Source organism: Nicotiana tabacum, chromosome 23 (assembly GCF_000715075.1).
Source record: "Nicotiana tabacum cultivar K326 chromosome 23, ASM71507v2, whole genome shotgun sequence".
Classification (NCBI taxonomy): Eukaryota; Viridiplantae; Streptophyta; class Magnoliopsida; order Solanales; family Solanaceae; genus Nicotiana; species Nicotiana tabacum.
This window is the reverse complement of record NC_134102.1, coordinates 95,613,872-95,631,254: the sequence shown is the minus strand read 5'-3', so window position 1 is coordinate 95,631,254 and position 17,383 is coordinate 95,613,872.

Here is a 17,383-nt window from a genome sequence, read left to right as displayed (position 1 = left end):
TTATTATCTGTTTGGACTTGTTTATGATATGCTGTCGAATAGATACTATGACTTAGGCTTAACCAAATAAGTAATAACTTTGTGTATGTGCAGATTTTTAATTGATACTTAAGTTTCTGTCTTTCACTTAAACACCACATCCTTAGGATTAAAAGGGCTAACTTGATGCTTCTTAAACAAAAATCTGCCTAAGGGATGTATGGTAGTTCTCTGTGGTTTAATCTTATTACTAGAATTTGTTCACGTACTTATCATGTCATAGGATGTTAACCGCCATGTGCCACATTTATGATTATGAAGTGATTAACTTCATGTTTAATAGGACAACTCATAACCTTGTCATCTTCCTGTCTATCATAGATCTCTACTACATGAACATGCTCGGTTGTATAGCTAAGCCTAGATATCAGGCATTTAAGGTAAATAAGCATGTCCTTACGTAAAATCGTACTTGATAGTGCTCGTCCCTTGCTTGGTTTATATGACTGAAAGTGAATCGGACGTCTCAAATACCATGCCATAGACTTGTTGATGACCAAAAATATTATTATTTTTTTTGGCAAAGCCTCCTAAACATTTGTTTGCTTTGTGTTGGTAGTATTTGAATGTGTACATCACCTAGGCACTATGACCATAGGATCTGAATCAGTTTTCGTAACCATCTTCCATTAACATTTATAATCTTTGATGTATGAATCCATGTTGGGTATCCTTTCTTTGTTAGGAATGGCTTTAATTACTTAAAAAAAAAAAATTAGAGACCATGCGCTCAGGAACTAATATGGCAATAGTTACCATAAAATTGTGTGTTCTTGCATATGTGCTTGTATAGTTCGGTTGGCAGAGGCCTGAAGCGGCCTATTTGGGCTGGGTTTGGGAGTTGCCTGGGCGTGGAAAAATTCCAAGAAGGGTCTGTTCGAAGTCTTGAAGTCCATCTTGTTATTAGTTCTTTTAATCGGCTTTGTAATGGTCTTGTAATGATACTAATGTAATAATGAAAAGGGGGTTGGGTACTTTAATTCTAGCATGAATGGGTAGAAAATATACCTATAATGTCTACATGTTTTGTTTGCTACTTTATTTGATATGCTCTGTTTCTATACAATGATAGAAAACATTCCTATAGGAACCTAGGCACTTCACTTGCTTTACATGTCCTATTCCCGTACACTGTTAGAAAGCATGCCTATAAGAACTTAAGTGTTTCACTCGTTTACATGCTTCACTTCTACACGATATTAGATAGCATGTGTATAGGATTCAAACATTATTGATTATTTGCTCAACTTGTGCTATTGTTGTATGATTGTTAGATAACATGCCTATAGGACCAAAGACATATAATTTTGAGTTTTCAACGGTTTCACTAACCAAGCGCGAATCACCTAGAGATCATGTCTATAAGCTTTTAATAACAATTATGATATGCGGCTTCAATAATCTGAATGGCAGTATTGCCCACAAGATTTTAGTAAACCATGCAGTCACGTAGAAGCCATGCTTGTAGGTTTTGAAGGACTTTAATGTATCTCAATTCTAAAACTGCCTACGACCCCTCACTACATAATATGAAAATCTGTGACTGATCGCGTGCTTTTGTGCTTATGTGTGGAGGCTATCTTGAACCTTTCATTGCTATTATGTGCAATCCTACCTGTTTTGAATGTCGCCTAGTTTTATCATTTTGAGCACCTTGAGTAAAGTCTAAAACCACCCAAATAGTAGGTCCAAAGCCGCCTGGACCATAGGCATGGGACAGGTTATGCACGCATAGGACACGACTTAGAATCGAATTAGAGCGCCTTTAAGTTAACAACTTCAACATAGTAATTGGGTAGTAGGAGATGATAGTCTATGCCCGCTGAATAATATGAGCAACCCCTACCTTAAGGGAGTTGCGAAGTATTATTTATGTTGTACGGGGTGATCCTTTAGGATAAAAAGCTTAGGATCCCCCTATCCTTTTATATACTTGTTGTTCACACTAGTCAAAGATCAACGCCATTGTACTCCTTGTGATTTTTTAAGACTTGTATCAATTAGTCATATAATTAATTATTATATTATAATAGAGTTTTCAACTTCTACATCTTTCTTTTTTTCAACTTCTACATCTTTCTTTTTTTCAACTTCTACATCTTTCTTTACTTATATGATCACCTAGCTTAATTATCTAATCCACATAGTGTACAATTAGGCCAGGGCCCACAGTTGTCGACCTCGAAGAGTGCATAACACCTTTTCTCCGAGGTAATTTGAGGCCTTACCCGATCTTTGATGGCGTTGACTAGTTAAAACAGAGTTATTTGCAAATAGGTGATCTAACACACCCTAAATCGTTAGGTGGCGACTCTTCTCTTTTAATACCCATTTAAAAGAGTTGTCACATGTCGAAGCCCACTTTCGTGAGAAAATGGGGCGCGACAGACATTTGCCCATGTAGTTGCCTGTAATTTGAGCAGGCTTTATTTCAGTTTTTGGGAGGCGTTAGAGCTCCTCGGGTTCAACCCTTTAGTAAACGCCTCAGCTGCCCATTTTCTGGCACGGACAGTAGCCGCATCCTTTTTTTTTTTTTTTTTTTTCTGAAACCTGGTCACGAACTCACACAACAATTCGGACTCTCCTTGCACAATTCTGAATATGTCCGCCTTTCTGGACTGTACCTTCCTGGCCCCGGTATAGGCCTTGATGAAAGGAATTTATCGAGTGTTCGGGTAAGAGTGAGTACCATGTCAGGGCCCCCTTATGAAGGTTTCTCCGAACGTTTTTAGTAGGACAGACTCAATCTCATGTGGAGCCAAGTTGTTTCCTTTCACCGTCGTTGTATAGGTGGTGATGTGCTCTTGAGGGTCCTAAGTCCCATCATATTTTGGTACATCTGGAATTATCATCTGCTTCAGAATTAACTCTGGTTGTGCGCTTTGTTTGAATGGCAACTGGTATATTTCTTTGAGTCTGAGCCATTTAGCACTGGTGGTGCGCCCGAAATTTGGTCCGTTCGAGCATTTATTTCCCTCATAAACCACATGAGCTCGACTTTGAAGGGGTCATTACTATTGTTGTTACGAGATGCGTTGTCGATCCCTCGGGCCTCGTCGAAGCTGATCACCCATCGGGGTGCTGTTATCAACCCTTTGCGCTGTTTGATTTGCGGGAGCACCGAGAAGAACTGGACCTCTTCCATTCATGTTGTTGGAAGCACGCGACAACTCTTGCCTTAATTATATTATGGTCTGGTCTTACAGTGAGAGATGGCCCATGATAGCATTTTGTTGTTCTCTCAATATCCTCACTGTTTCAGCAACGTGCTCATCTTCGGCATCATCAGGAGTCGCCTCACGTACGTGTCGTGGATATCACCTGCCATGAACCAGCATGGCTAAACCCTCTTCATTGCGGGTGTCGCAGATTGAGTCCTCGTGTTGAGGTAGATTTTCTTATGCCCCAACATTGTGTGCGATGTTGGGATCGTTAGCTGCCATTTTTACAATTTTTACTAAGAAACAAAGAATCAAATAGATTAGTAATAGATGCAAGGATCAACTCAATTACGCAACTGTCTAAGCCCCACGATAGGTGCCAAACGGTTTACCCAAAAACGTTATAGTTGAATTTATAGCATGGTTTATAGAAAAATGAATCGATTTGATCCCAAAATGATAAATAAATGAAGTAAAATGCAAGACTTAACTTTGAAATCGAGATAAAATAGAAGACATCTTGATTTCGGGGAGCAAGGCTTCCGAAGGCACCGATAAGAATATCGTTAGGTAGAAAAAAAAGTATTATTTAACTTGCAATATTGTGTAGCGTGAGTTTGCCAGAATTTTCGTGTCCTACAATGGATGCTGTAGTCACTATTTATAGCTATACCTAGGGAACAAGATGCTAGGATCAAGATCCTCATAAATGACAATAATTGGGGCCATTGATGAATATATAGCGGCAGGCTATGAATGCCAAAATTCTCAATAATGGATGTGTATTTAATACTGAGTAATATTTTTCATTGATTGTCATCTTATGGCAAATATTTGTTTTCTCTTGTTGATAATGTCCCCTTCGGGGTCTACCCGATGCTAACCGAAGTTGTGTTGTCCTCGGTCTTGATTTTCACTTGCTTCGTCTTCCGTCTGTCCCCGGTTCGACATGTCACGTTGTCATTCGAGTATTTAATGTGAACCGATTTTACCCTATTTAATGTCATAACATGTAATTTAACATATATACTATGTGAAACTATTAAATTAAAAATATAAGTTGCAAATTAAAAATTATACTAAAAAATTATAAGTTTATATTTCTACTCAATAAAATTAAAAGGCTTTTAGCCTTGAAATTATTTTTTATGCTCTTGTTCAAGTATTTAACTTCTTCTTTTTTTTCAAATTTAATAATAATAATAATAACAATAAATAAAAAAACCCAACCCGACCTGTCCGGCCAGCATCTGTCCCGACCCGTCCAGGCCAACACTCAGCCCATTGGTACCGAAATGTGGGCCGGGCGGTATAACTAATTCGCCCCGACAATCCGGCTTACCGGGCCCACCCTAAAAATGGTCGCCCCTTCCCTAAACTAGGACCACCCTGATCCCTCCCTAGCCCAACCCATTGGTCCCGAACCAATCCACCTAACACACTTAATCTATAGCTATAAGACATCACAAAAAAAAGGGTTAGCTCTAAGTAAAGGTGTTAAGTGGCCCGACCGGGTTGGTCCGGGCTTGGTAAAAAGGAGACCGGCCGGTCTCGGTACCGGTGCGGTTACCGATTATAATTTACCGGTATTACCGATTTCGGGCTTAGCCGGTGGGAAATTCGACAAGAACAGTTCCGGGCCTAATGGGCCGGGCCGGTCTTAATTAATTTTTTTTCGTATTTTATAAAATAATCATAATTTATATTAAGATAAAGTAAAAATGTAAAACACTAAAAACTAACTTATAAAAAGAACGCTTGAAAAAATTTCAAAGGCTTTAAAAGCCTTATATTTTAAATTTTGAATAAAAACATCAAAGGATTTAAAGACCTTATATTTGAATATTTTATTAAGAATTTAAGATAATACAATGATCATGAAAAATAATTAACTTATAATTTGCATGTTCTTTTTTTTAATTTAAACTTGCAAATTAAAGTTTATATTTTACAACAACTAAATTAAAGAATATAATCTTCAAACTTCAAAGGTTTTGCATTACCCTAGTAAGTTATTCATAATTAATATGAACTTCTTGGTCATCTTCTGGAGTGTTGAATTCAGATGGGTTACCATTTGTTAATATATTTCCACGTTCCTTGTCTTCTTGTGATGACCCAAAAGGTCATCTTATATTTTATAACTCGAATCTGCACTCTTAAGCCTTAAAAATCATATTTTTACCCTCATCGATTTGCGTGCACTGTCCGGACAAGTTTTCGAAAAGCTTTTATGTTGAAAACTGACTTCGGTCAATATTTTTGGTAAACGGGCCCGGATCCATGCTTTGACGATCCCGGTAGATCCGTATCGAATTATGGGACCTGGGCGTATGCCCGGAATCGAATTTGGAGGTCCCTAGCTTGAGTTATGAATATTTGATGAAAATTAAAAGTTTGAAAATTATTTATTTTTAAGAGTTGATTTATATTTGGCATTGTTAGTACCGGGTCCTTATTTTGATTCCGGAACCCGGTACAGGTTCATTATGATATTTAAGGCATGTCTGTGAAATTTGGTGAGAAACAGAGTTGATTTGACGTGATTCGGACGTCCAGTTGAGAAGATATGAATTTTAAAGTATTCTTGAGAATTTTATTTGATTTGGTGCTAAATTCGGAGTTGTAGGTGTTGTTTTGGCGATTTAATCGCGTGAGCAAGTTCGTATGATATTTTTAGACTTGTGTGCATATTTGGTTTGGATCCCCGAGGGCTTGGGTGAGTTTCGGATAGGCCACAGGATGGTTTGAACCTAGAAAATTATTCTGGTATAACTGAACCTGTTGCAGGCCTCAGATCTCGCAATTGCGAGATCAGGCTTCGCAAATGCAAAATAAGCAGGCCAGGCAATTGCGAGGTATCTATCGCAATTGCGAAGAAGTCCTGGGCCACCATGTTCTCGCAATTCGATTGGGGTCTAGGGAAGGGTATGTTCGCAAATGCGAATTTCTGCCCGCAAATGCGATGGGCCAATTATCACAATTGCGATATATTTTTCGCAATTGCGAAGGTAGTGGAAATGTGAAGGATCTCGCATTTGCGAAGCTCAGGTCACAAATGCGACGTCCGCAGCTGATAACTTTGGACTTAGACGGGATTTTTCATTTCATTCTTCAATTTTTTGAACCCTAAACCTTAAGAGGCGATTTTCCAAAGACCAAATCTTCCCCAAATCATAGGTAAGTGATTCCTAACTCTTTTCTTTCAATCTTTTACATCTTATAACAAGATTTCAACCTAGAATCTAAAATATTTATGGTGAAATTAGGATTTTTGGGTAGAACTTAGGAATTTCGAAATTTGAGGATTTAGACCCCAATTTGCGGTCGGATTCCAAAACTAATTACATATTCGGGTTCGGGAGTGAATGGGTAAAAGGATTTTGGTCCGAACCTCGAATTTTGACCAAGCGAGCCCGGGGTCGATTTTTCCACTTTTGGAGGAAAAATTGGAAGAATTTAACTTAGGCAATATAATTGATTCCTTTAGCAATATTTGATATTATTGAGTCATTTTTGAATAGATACGAGTGGTTTGGAGGTAAATTCCAAAGGAAAATTTGTGATTGAGAATTTAGTGACCTCCGGAGCGAGCTAAGTGTCGTGTCTAACTTTGGCTTGAGGGAATAGGTATTGTGTGAATAACTTCTACGTGTTTTGTTGTTTAATACGATGTATAGTTGAGGTGACGAGCATTTATACGTTGTGGTCGAGTCATAGCATGCGAGTGAAATTCCATTTTCTTGCAAATTTGTAAATCTTAAATCGTGTTAGCCATGCTTACTGTTGTTATTGAAATGATGGGAGACTTGTACCCGGTTCCACCAAGGTTGATAAAATATTGTAAGTAATCATTGATGAAATATTGATTTCTTGTAAAACTTCTCTTTATCCATTGTTATTGATTCTATGAATTATGAGGAAGAGTGAAAAGCACGAAGGGTGATTTCGTGCATGATTTAATTATATTGTGAGGAAGAGTATAAAGCACGAAGGGTGATGCGGTGCAATCTTATTTATTACTTGGTGAGGTCGATAGTAAAAGCACAGAGGGTGATGCCGTACATGATTTATTTATATTGTGAGGAAGAGAGTAAAAGCACGAAGGGTGATGCCGTATAGTTTTCCGTACTGTCTTGATTGCTCAATTCATTTAAGGATTTCCGATTTAATTATGTCCTTTCAGTATTCTCACTCTTTATGTTGTATTTCCCTCACTGTATGTTTCCCTCCATTATTTCTGCATTATTGTTTTACTTGTTATTGTTGCCCCTAGCATGATTATACTGTTCAGGTTATATGTGAGTGTCTCGTCTTAGCCTCGTCACTACTTCGCCGAGGTTAGGCTTGACACTTACCAGTACATGGGTTCGGTTGTACTGATGCTGCACTCTGCACTTTCTGTGCAGATTTTGATAAAGGCTCAGGTTGATCGAGATTTGCTACTAGTCCGCTGTCCGAGGACAAGGTAGATCTGTCGGCGTTCACAGACCTTGAAGTCCCCATCTATCCTTTATGTCTTACTGTTTTCTTTCATTTAGACAGTTGTATTTCTTTCAGACTATTACTTGTTGTAAATTGTAGAATGCTCGTGAATTGTGACTCCAAATCCGGGTGGTAGTAATTAATACAGTTTTATAAAATTCTTCACCTCTTATATTTTATCTTAGTTAATTATTGTTATTTACTGAATGGAAATAAGGAATTAGTTTAACGATTTTCTAATGTTGGCTTGCCTAGCAAGTGAAATGCTAGGGGCCATCACGGTCCCGTCGGTGGGAAATTTCGGGTTGTGACAGTTGGTATCAGAGCCTTAGGTTACATAGGTCTCACAATTCACGAGCAAGCTTAGTAGAGCCTAGAGGATCGGTACGGAGACGTCTGTGCTTATCTTCCAGAGGCTATGAAGTTTAGGAACAAGTTTCACTTCTATTCTTCTCTGTCGTGCGATTTTGATTCCTCAATACTGATTGAACTCTTCTACTCTTATTCTCTCGCAGATGGCGAGAACACGTACCTCTTCCTCAGCTGAGCAGCAGCCAGAGCTTGCAGTGATAGATCCTACGCGGGGCAGAGGTCGAGGCCGAGGCCATGCCAGAGGCCGAGGCCGAGGCCATGCCAGAGGCCGATGCAGGGGCAGGGCTCAGCCTAGGGTCCGAGCAGCAGCCCTAGCAGTGGAGCCTCAGATAGAGATTGACAAGGAGGTTCCAGCCCAGACTGTTCCTGTCGGGCCAGCTCAGGTTCCGAAGGGGTTCATTGCTACCCCAGTACTTCAGGACGCTTTGGTCCATTTGGTAGGCCTTATGGAGAGTGTGGCCTAGACTGGCGTATTTCCCATGGCACCAGCAGTCTCTCAGGCTGGATGAGGAGCCCAGACTCCTACCACTCCCGCTCTGGAGCATATAGCTCCCCAGTATCAGGCTCCAGCAGCTCAGCCAGTCAGATTAGTTCAGCCGGTTATTGCGGCACAGGTCATAGATGGGCCAGCTATGTCCTCTAAGGCTTTATGGAGATTGGATAGGTTTATCAAGCTCTTTCCTGTTCACCATAGCGGTGCTCCTTCAGAGGATCCCCAGGAGTATCTTGACAGTTGTCACGAGGTTTTGCGGAACATGGGTATAGTAGAGGCCAATGGGGTCGATTTTGCTGCATTTTAGATGACTGGTTCTGCCAAGAAATGGTGGAGAGATTACTTGTTGACCAGACCAGCTGGGTCACCTGCTCTTACTTGGAACCAGTTCTCTCAGCTCTTCATAGAGAAATTTCTACCTATCACGTCGAGAGAGGAGCGTCGCCGTCAATTTAAGCATCTCCAGCAGGGCAGTATGACTGTTGTGGATTTGGCCCGTCATGCCATTCTCCTGCTTCCCACCGAGAGAGAGAGAGAGGGTGAGGAGCTTTATTGATGGACTTGCTCAATCTATCAGATTGCAGATGGCTGTGGAGACTGGGAGTGAGATTTCTTTTCAGGCGGCTGCTAATGTCGCCAGATGAGTCGAGATGGTTCTTACTCAGGGAGGTCAGGGGTCTGACAAGAGGCCTCGTCATTGCGGTGAGTTCAGCGGTGCCTTATCTAGAGGTCTAAGTACTTTTGTTAGAGGTCATCCTCCCAGGCCATTTCATTCAGTGCTCCATGCATCCCATGGTGCCTCAGGTGGTCGTGGCCCTCTGATGCATTATTCCGAACAGCTAGCCTACAGCGCACCACCAGCTCCTGTTAGTGCACCTCCCCTCCAGAGTTATCATGGTGGTTATTCAGGATGATAGGGTCAGTTTCAGGATCAGCAGTCACAGCAGCCGAAGTTATGCTATACTTGTGGTGATTCGAGGCACATTGCTAGATTTTGCCCCCGGGCAACGGGTAGCTCACAGCATCAGAGTTCTCGTGCCATTGTTCTGGCACCAGTTGCTGCACCACCTGCTCAGATAGCCAGAGGCAGGGGTCGGGCAGCCAGAGGTAGAAGCTAGACAGTTAGAGGTGGAGGTCAGGCCGTTAGAGGTGGAGACCAGCTAGCTAGATGCCGTCCCAGGGACGTAGTTCAGGTTTGTGGGGCCTATCCCCGGTGTTATGCTTTCCCAGCCAGGCTTGAGGCTGACTCATCTGACGCTATTATCACAGGTACTATTTTAGTTTGCAGTAGAGTTGCTTCAGTTCTATTTGATCCGGGATCTACTTACTCCTATGTGTCATCCTATTTTGCTTCCTATTTGATTGTTCCCCGTGATTCTTTAAGTGCTCATGTGTATATGTCCACACTAATGGGAGATGCTATTGTTGTAGATCGTGTTTATCATTCATGTGTGGTCACCCTTGGGAGTCTTGAGACTCGTGTAGATCCCCTATTCTCGACATGGTTGATTTTGATGTCATACTGGGTATGGATTGGCTGTCACCTTAGCCTTACAATGGTTGCCTTAATTAGATTGGAGGGGGAATATTGGTCATTCTGCCAGTAGGGTTATCTCTTATGTGAATGCTCGGCATATGGCCGAGAAGGGGTGTCTAGCTTATTTGGCTTATGTCCGCGATTCTAATGCGGAGGTTCGTTCCATAGATTCAGTGCCGGTTGTTCATGAGTTTCCAAAGGTGTTTTCTATAGACCTGCCAGGGATGCCACCCGACAGAGATATTGATTTCTGCATTGATTTGGCTCCGGGCACTCAGCCTATTTCTATTTTGCCATATCGCATGGCCCTGCCAGAGTTGAAAGAATTGAAGGAGAAGTTGCAAGATTTGCTTGATAAGGGCTTCATTAGACCTAGTGTCTCGCCCTGGGGTGCACCTGTGTTGTTTGTGAAGAAGAAAGATGGAACGATGAGGATGTGTATAGATTATCGGCAGTTGAACAAAGTCACCACCAAGAACAAATATCCATTACCGAGGATTGATGATTTATTTGATCAGCTTCTGGGTGCCAAGGTGTTTTCAAAGATTGATTTGAGATCTGGCTACCATCAGTTGAGGATTAGGGCATCCGATGTTCCTAATATAGCTTTTCGGACTCGGTATGGGCATTATGAATTTCTAGTGATGTCATTTGGGCTGACAAATGCCCCAGCAACATTCATAGATTTGATGAACCGGGTGTTCAAACCCAATTTGGATTCCTTTGTGGTTGTGTTTATTGATGATATCTTGATCTACTCCCACAGTCGAGAGGAGCATGAGCAGCACCTTCGGATCGTTCTTCAGACTCTGAAAGACAATTAGTTATATGCTAAGTTCTCAAAATGCGAGTTTTGGTTGGGTTTAGTTGCTTTCTTGGGTCACGTTGTATCAGCAGAGGGTATTCATATGGATCCTAAGAAGATTGAGTTAGTTCAGAATTGTCCTATACCCATATCAGCTACAGAGATCTGTATTTTCCTGGGTTTGGCAGGCTATTATCGTCGATTTGTGGAGAGGTTTTCATCCAGAGCAACCCTATTGACCAGATTGACCCAGAAGGGTGCCCTGTTCAGGTAGTCAGACAAGTGTGAAGCAAGCTTTCAGAAGCTCAAGACAGCTTTGACTACGGCACCGGTATTGGTGTTACCCACAGGTTCAGGATCTTATACAATATATTGTGACGCATCTCGTATTGGTCTGGATGCGATATTGATGCAGGGTGGCAAGGTTATTGCATAGGCTTCACGACAGCTGAAGGTTCACAAGAAGAATTACCCTATTTATGATCTAGAGCTGGCAGCCATTGTTCACGCGCTGAAGATTTGGAGGCACTATCTTTATGGTGTTCTATGTGAGGTATTCACTGATCATCGAAGCTTGCAGTATTTGTTCAAGCAAAAGGAACTCAATTTGAGGCAGAGGAGGTGCCTGGAGCTATTGAAAGACTATGATATCACCATATTATATCATCCCGGGAAGGCCAACGTGGTGGTCAATGCTTTGAGTAAGAAGTCAGTCAGTATGGGTAGCCTTGCATATGTTCCAGTTGGTGAGGGACCGCTTGCATTGGATGTTCAGACCTTGGCCAACCAGTTCGTGAGGTTAGATGTTTCTGAGCCCAACCGTGTTCTAGTTTGTACAGTCGCTCGGTCTTCCTTGTTTGAGCGCATCAAAGATTGGCAGGATGACGATCCACATTTACTTGTGCTTAAAGACACAGTGCGGCATGGGGGTGCCAAGCAGGTTACTATTGGAGATGACGGAGTTTTGAGGATGTAGGGTTGTATTTATATGCCTAATGTGGATGGACTTCGTGAGTTGATCCTTGAGGAGTCCCACAGTTTCCAATATTATATTCATCTGGGCGCCGCCAAGATGTATCAAGACTTGAGGCAGCAGAATTGGTGGAGGCGAATGAAGAAGGACATAGTTGTTATGTAGCTTGGTGCCTAAATTGCCAGCAGGTAAAGTGTGAGCATCAGAGGCCTGGTGGTTTACTTCAGAGGTTAGATATTCCTGAGTGGAAGTGGGAACGTATCACTATGGACTTTGTTGTTGGACTCCCACGGACTCAAAGGAAGTTCGATGCAGTTTGGGTCATTGTGGACAGGCTGACTAAGTCAGCGCATTTCATTCCTGTGGCAGTTACCTATTCCTCGGAGTGGTTGGCAGAGATTTATATTCGTGAGATCGTCCATCTTCATGGTGTGCCCGTGTCTATCATTTATGATCGAGGTATGCAGTTTACCTCGCACTTTTGGAGGGCAGTTCAACGTGAGTTGGGTACGCGGGTTGAGTTGAGCACAACATTTCATTCTCAGATGGACGGGCAGTCCGAGCGTACTATTCAGATCTTGGAGGATATGCTCCACGCCTGTTTTATTGACTTTGGAGGTTCTTGGGATCAGTTTTTTCCATTAGCGGAGTTTGCCTACAATAATAGCTACCAGTCGAGCATTCGTAGGGCTCCCTATAAGGCATTATATGGTAGACGATGTAGGTCACCAGTTGGGTGGTTCGAGCCGGGGGAGGCTCAGTTACTAGGTACAGATTTAGTTCAGGAGGCCTTGGACAAGGTCAAGATTATACAGGATCGACTTCGTATAGCTCAGTCCAGGCAAAAGAGTTATGCTAACCGTAAAGTTCGTGATATCGCATTCATGGTTGGAGAAAGAATATTGCTTTGGGTGTCTCCCATGAAGGGTTTTATGAGATTTGGGAAGAAGGGCAAGTTGAGCCCTAGGTATATCGGGCCATTTGAGATCCTCGAGAGAGTGTGAGAGATAGCTTATCGACTTGCGTTTCCGTCGGGGTTATCCTCAGTTCTTTTGGTATTCCATGTGTCCATGCTCCGGAAATATCATCGTGACCCGTCCCACGTGTTAGATTTCAGCTCTGTCCAGTTTGACAAGGATTTGACTTACGAGAAGGAGCCGGTGGCCATTCTAGATCGGTAGGTTCGTCAGTTGAGGTCAAAGAGTTACCCTTCAGTTCGAGTGCAGTGGAGAGGTCAGCCTATTGAGGCAGCTACTTGGGAGTCCGAGTCCTAAATGCGGAGTACATATTCCCACCTTTTCACCAGCCCAGGTATTTTTCAATATTCGTTCGAGGACGAACGGTTGTTTTAGATGTGGAGAATATGATGACCCAAAAGGTCATCTTATGTTTTATAACTCGAATCTGCGCTATTAAGCCTTAAAAATCACATTTTACCCTCCTCGATTTGGCTGCGTAGTCTAGGCAGGTTTCCGGAAAGCTTTTATGTAGAAAACTGATGAAAATAAGAATTTTTACCTTAAAAGTTGATTTTAGTTGACTTCGGTCAACATTTTTGTTAAACGGACCCGGTAGGTCCGTATCGAATTATAGGGCCTGGGCGTATGCCCAGAATCAAATTTGGAGGTCCCTAGCTTGAGTTATGAATTTTGGATGAAAATTAAAAGTTTGAAAATTATTTGTTTTTAAGAATTGATTGATATTTGGCATTGTTAGCATCGGGTCCGTATTTTGGTTCTGGAGCTCGGTACAGGTTATGATATTTAAGGTATGTCTGTGAAATTTGGTGATAAACAGAGTTGATTTGACGTGATTCAGACGTCCAGTTGAGAAGATATGAATTTTAAAGTGTTCTTGAGAATTTCATTTGATTTGGTGCTAAATTCAGAGTTGTAGGTGTTGTTTTGGAGATTTAATCGCGCGAGCAAGTTCGTATTATGTTTTTAGACTTGTGTGCATGTTTGGTTTTGATCCCCAAGGGCTCGGGTGAGTTTCGGATAGGCCACGGGATGGTTTGAACCTAGAAAATTTTGCTGGTATAACTGAACCTGTTGCAGGCCTCTGATTGCGAGATCAAGCTTCGCAAATGCGAAATAACCGGGCCTAGCAATTGTTAGGTATCTATCGCAATTGCAAAGAAGGCCTGGGCCAGCATGTTCTCGCATTTGCAAGATTATATTCGCAATTGCGATGGGGGTCTGGGGAAGGGTATGTTCGCAAATGCGATGGGCCATTTGTCGCAATCGCGATATATTCTTCGCAATTGCGTAGGCAGCAGAAATGTGAAAGATCTCGCATTTGCGATGACCCCTTCGCATTTGCGAGCTTCACAATTGCGAAGCTCAGGTCGCAAATGTGATGTCCGCAACTGATAACTTTGGACTTAGACGGGAGTTTTCATTTCATTCTTCAATATTTCGAACCCTAAACATTAAGAGGCGATTTTCCAAAGTCCAAATCTTCCCCAACTCATAGGTAGGTGATGTCACGACCCATTTTCTGAACAAGTCGTGACCGGCACCCGATCACTAAACATGACCGAGCGAACCATCTGTGCTTACCAAATCTATTATAACTTCAAACTTTATATGCAACAAGGCAATACTTTAACCAAATACTTTTGATTAATTTAAATATTTAAAATAAATCAACTCCAAAACTTTATTCGTAGTAACTACTGAAATACTACTAAATTATTATCAAAAAGATCTTAATCTTAACCCACTGACTGTGTCTATGAAGCCTCTACTGATAAACTGACGCACTGCTCAGGACATGAGATTTCCTGGCCAGTTCACTAAGTGAACAAAGAAATAGCTAAATAAAGATGACACTAAGAAGTACTCCATGAACAACAGCGGAGCTCACCAATAGCACTGGAAGTGAGGGAAGTCCTAACCCGTAGCCTGCTCGCCTGCAAAACCGGTTCCTACGTTGTACCGCAGACCAACGTAGGTTCCCAAAAGAGAACGTCAGCACCATCCATTGTACTCAGTGAGTCTCAACGACAGGGACGAAACTTTAATAACATATACATTACAAGCAAAGATTCTAAATGCATGTAAAACATAAAGCTTATAAGAACAATTCTAAAATAATTGCATAATAGCAGTTTATGAATATTCTAAAAGAAATTCTTTCTTTTTTTCTTTTAAAAAAAATAAAAATACATCACTTTATACTTTGGGAGTTCCAACTATCCAGACTTAATTCTGTTTCAGTCATCGTGTGATCAGCACGGGTTCGATCCCAACCTGATCGAATAGGCCCAATCCACAAGGTGCCACTCGCTTCATGGTTCTCAGTATGTGCTATACCTTAACTTGGCTAGGCAAATTCTCAGCAACGAGACCCTCGGCTTGTGTGCTCCCTACTTTGGCACAAGTAGTTTCAGGAAGTCAACGCCTTGGTCAGGACCCTCGGCCTGGACGATGACTCCTTCTCAGAATAGAGGATACTCCCAAAAATCTTTTCTTTCTAAAACTTCTTCTTGTGATTTTTCAAGTCTAAACCTTTTCTAAAACATCCTATGCATACTCATACCGGTATCCTTAATTGTAAAGCATGGCATAAGAATGAAATAAACATTTAAAAGTATTTCTAAAGATTCTTGCTTTTTCATTAATTTTCAACATGAAAATGGCATAAAAGAATAACACAAAAATATGAAAATTTATGCACATATATCATAATAAATCATCTAAACTTTAGCTAGAACAATTCTAAGTTAATAGTTACTCAATAGCTCCAATTAAGTACATATTAACTCTTTTAAGCAATTCATCAAACACCTTTTATGCGTTCTTTTGTGAGTTAAACCACCTTAGTAAAGGGTTATATCAACTCACCTCAAAACTCCTTGAGCCAATACGTAGGCCCAGGTCCGATTTATACCCATCAAACAATTGATTCTACAACAACCAGTATATTTGAATTAATTTTAAAGTTTCATACCTAAACATAAAATTTAATTTTGATACAGAGAAAGAAGGAAATTAACTATTCAATTCTTACCTACCATTACTTTAGGATAATTGATAATAGGAAATTTTATATACCTGAGTTCAAGAATTAGTGATTTGTAAAGAACCCTAGAATTTTTGTTGCCTGCGTGTTTAAGTTCCGTAGCCTTTGTGCTTGCTGCGTGAACAAAACAATGTTCTGTTTCTCTATTTTGAATTAGGCTTTTTACCCTTCCGCCTGTGAATGAACAGAGGTTTGTTCAATTAAGGCTTTAAGTCTTTTGTGTGTGTGAGAAACAGAATGCTTTTTGTTTTCTTAAAGGCATTAAGCCCTTTGTTTTCCTTTCAATACCTACTTTATGGGTTAGTCACGTGACTCCTTTTTTTTTGGTTTTATTGCCTTCTCTTTATTTTTTTGACTTAACTAGTATTTAATGATACTCACTTCTAATAACTAATAATATCAACTTTATTAATATTCCCTATTTGTATATCTAATTATTTATAAATAGGGAAGTAACTCAAAAGTCAATCACAAGGGTTTAAATCCATAATAGAAGTATAATTTTTTTTATGCACTTAAGGCAAGATTAAAAAAAAATATTAAATTCTATATTTAGCGTGTGTTAAAATTTTTATAGATTTGAGGAGTGTTACAGGTGATTCCTAACTCTTTTCTTTCAATTTTTTTACATCTTATAACAAGATTTCAACCTAGAATCTAAAATATTTATGGTGAAATTAGGATTTTTGGGTAGAACTTAGGAATTTTGAAATTTGAGGATTTAGAATCCAATTTGAGATCGGATTCCAAAACTCGGGAGTGAATGAGTAAAAGATTTTGGTCTGAACCTCGGGTTTTGACCAAGCGGGCCTAGGGTCGATTTTTCGACTTTTGGAGGAAATATTGGAAGAATTTAACTTAGGAAATATAATTGATTCCTTTAACAATATTTGATATTATTGGTTCATTTTTGAATAGATACGAGTGGTTTGGAGGTGAATTCCAAAGGAAAAGCCGTGATTGAGAATTTAGTGATCTCCGGAGCGAGGTAAGTGTCGTGTCCGTATGTGTTTTGTTGTTTAATACGATGTATAGTTGAGGTGATGAGTATCTATATGTTGTGGTCGAGTTACAACATGCGAGTGAAATTCCATTTTCTTGCGAGTTTGTAAATCTTAAATCTTGTTAGCCATGCTTACTGTTGTTGTTGAAATGTTGAGAGACTTGTACCCGGTTCCACCAAGGTTGATAAAATATTGAAATTAATCATTGATGAAATATTGATTTCTTGTGAAACTTCTCTTTATCCGTTGTTATTGATTCTATGAATTGTGAGGAAGAGTGTAAAGTACGAAGGGTGATGCCGTGCATGATTTATTTATATTGTGAGGAAGAGTGTAAAGCACGAAGGGTGATACCGTGCAATCTTATTTATTACTTGGTGAGGTTGAGAGTAAAAGCACGAAGGGTGCTGCCGTGCATGATTTCTTTATATTGTGAGGAAGAGAGTAAAAACACGAAGGGCGATGCCGTGCATTCTTATTTGTTATTT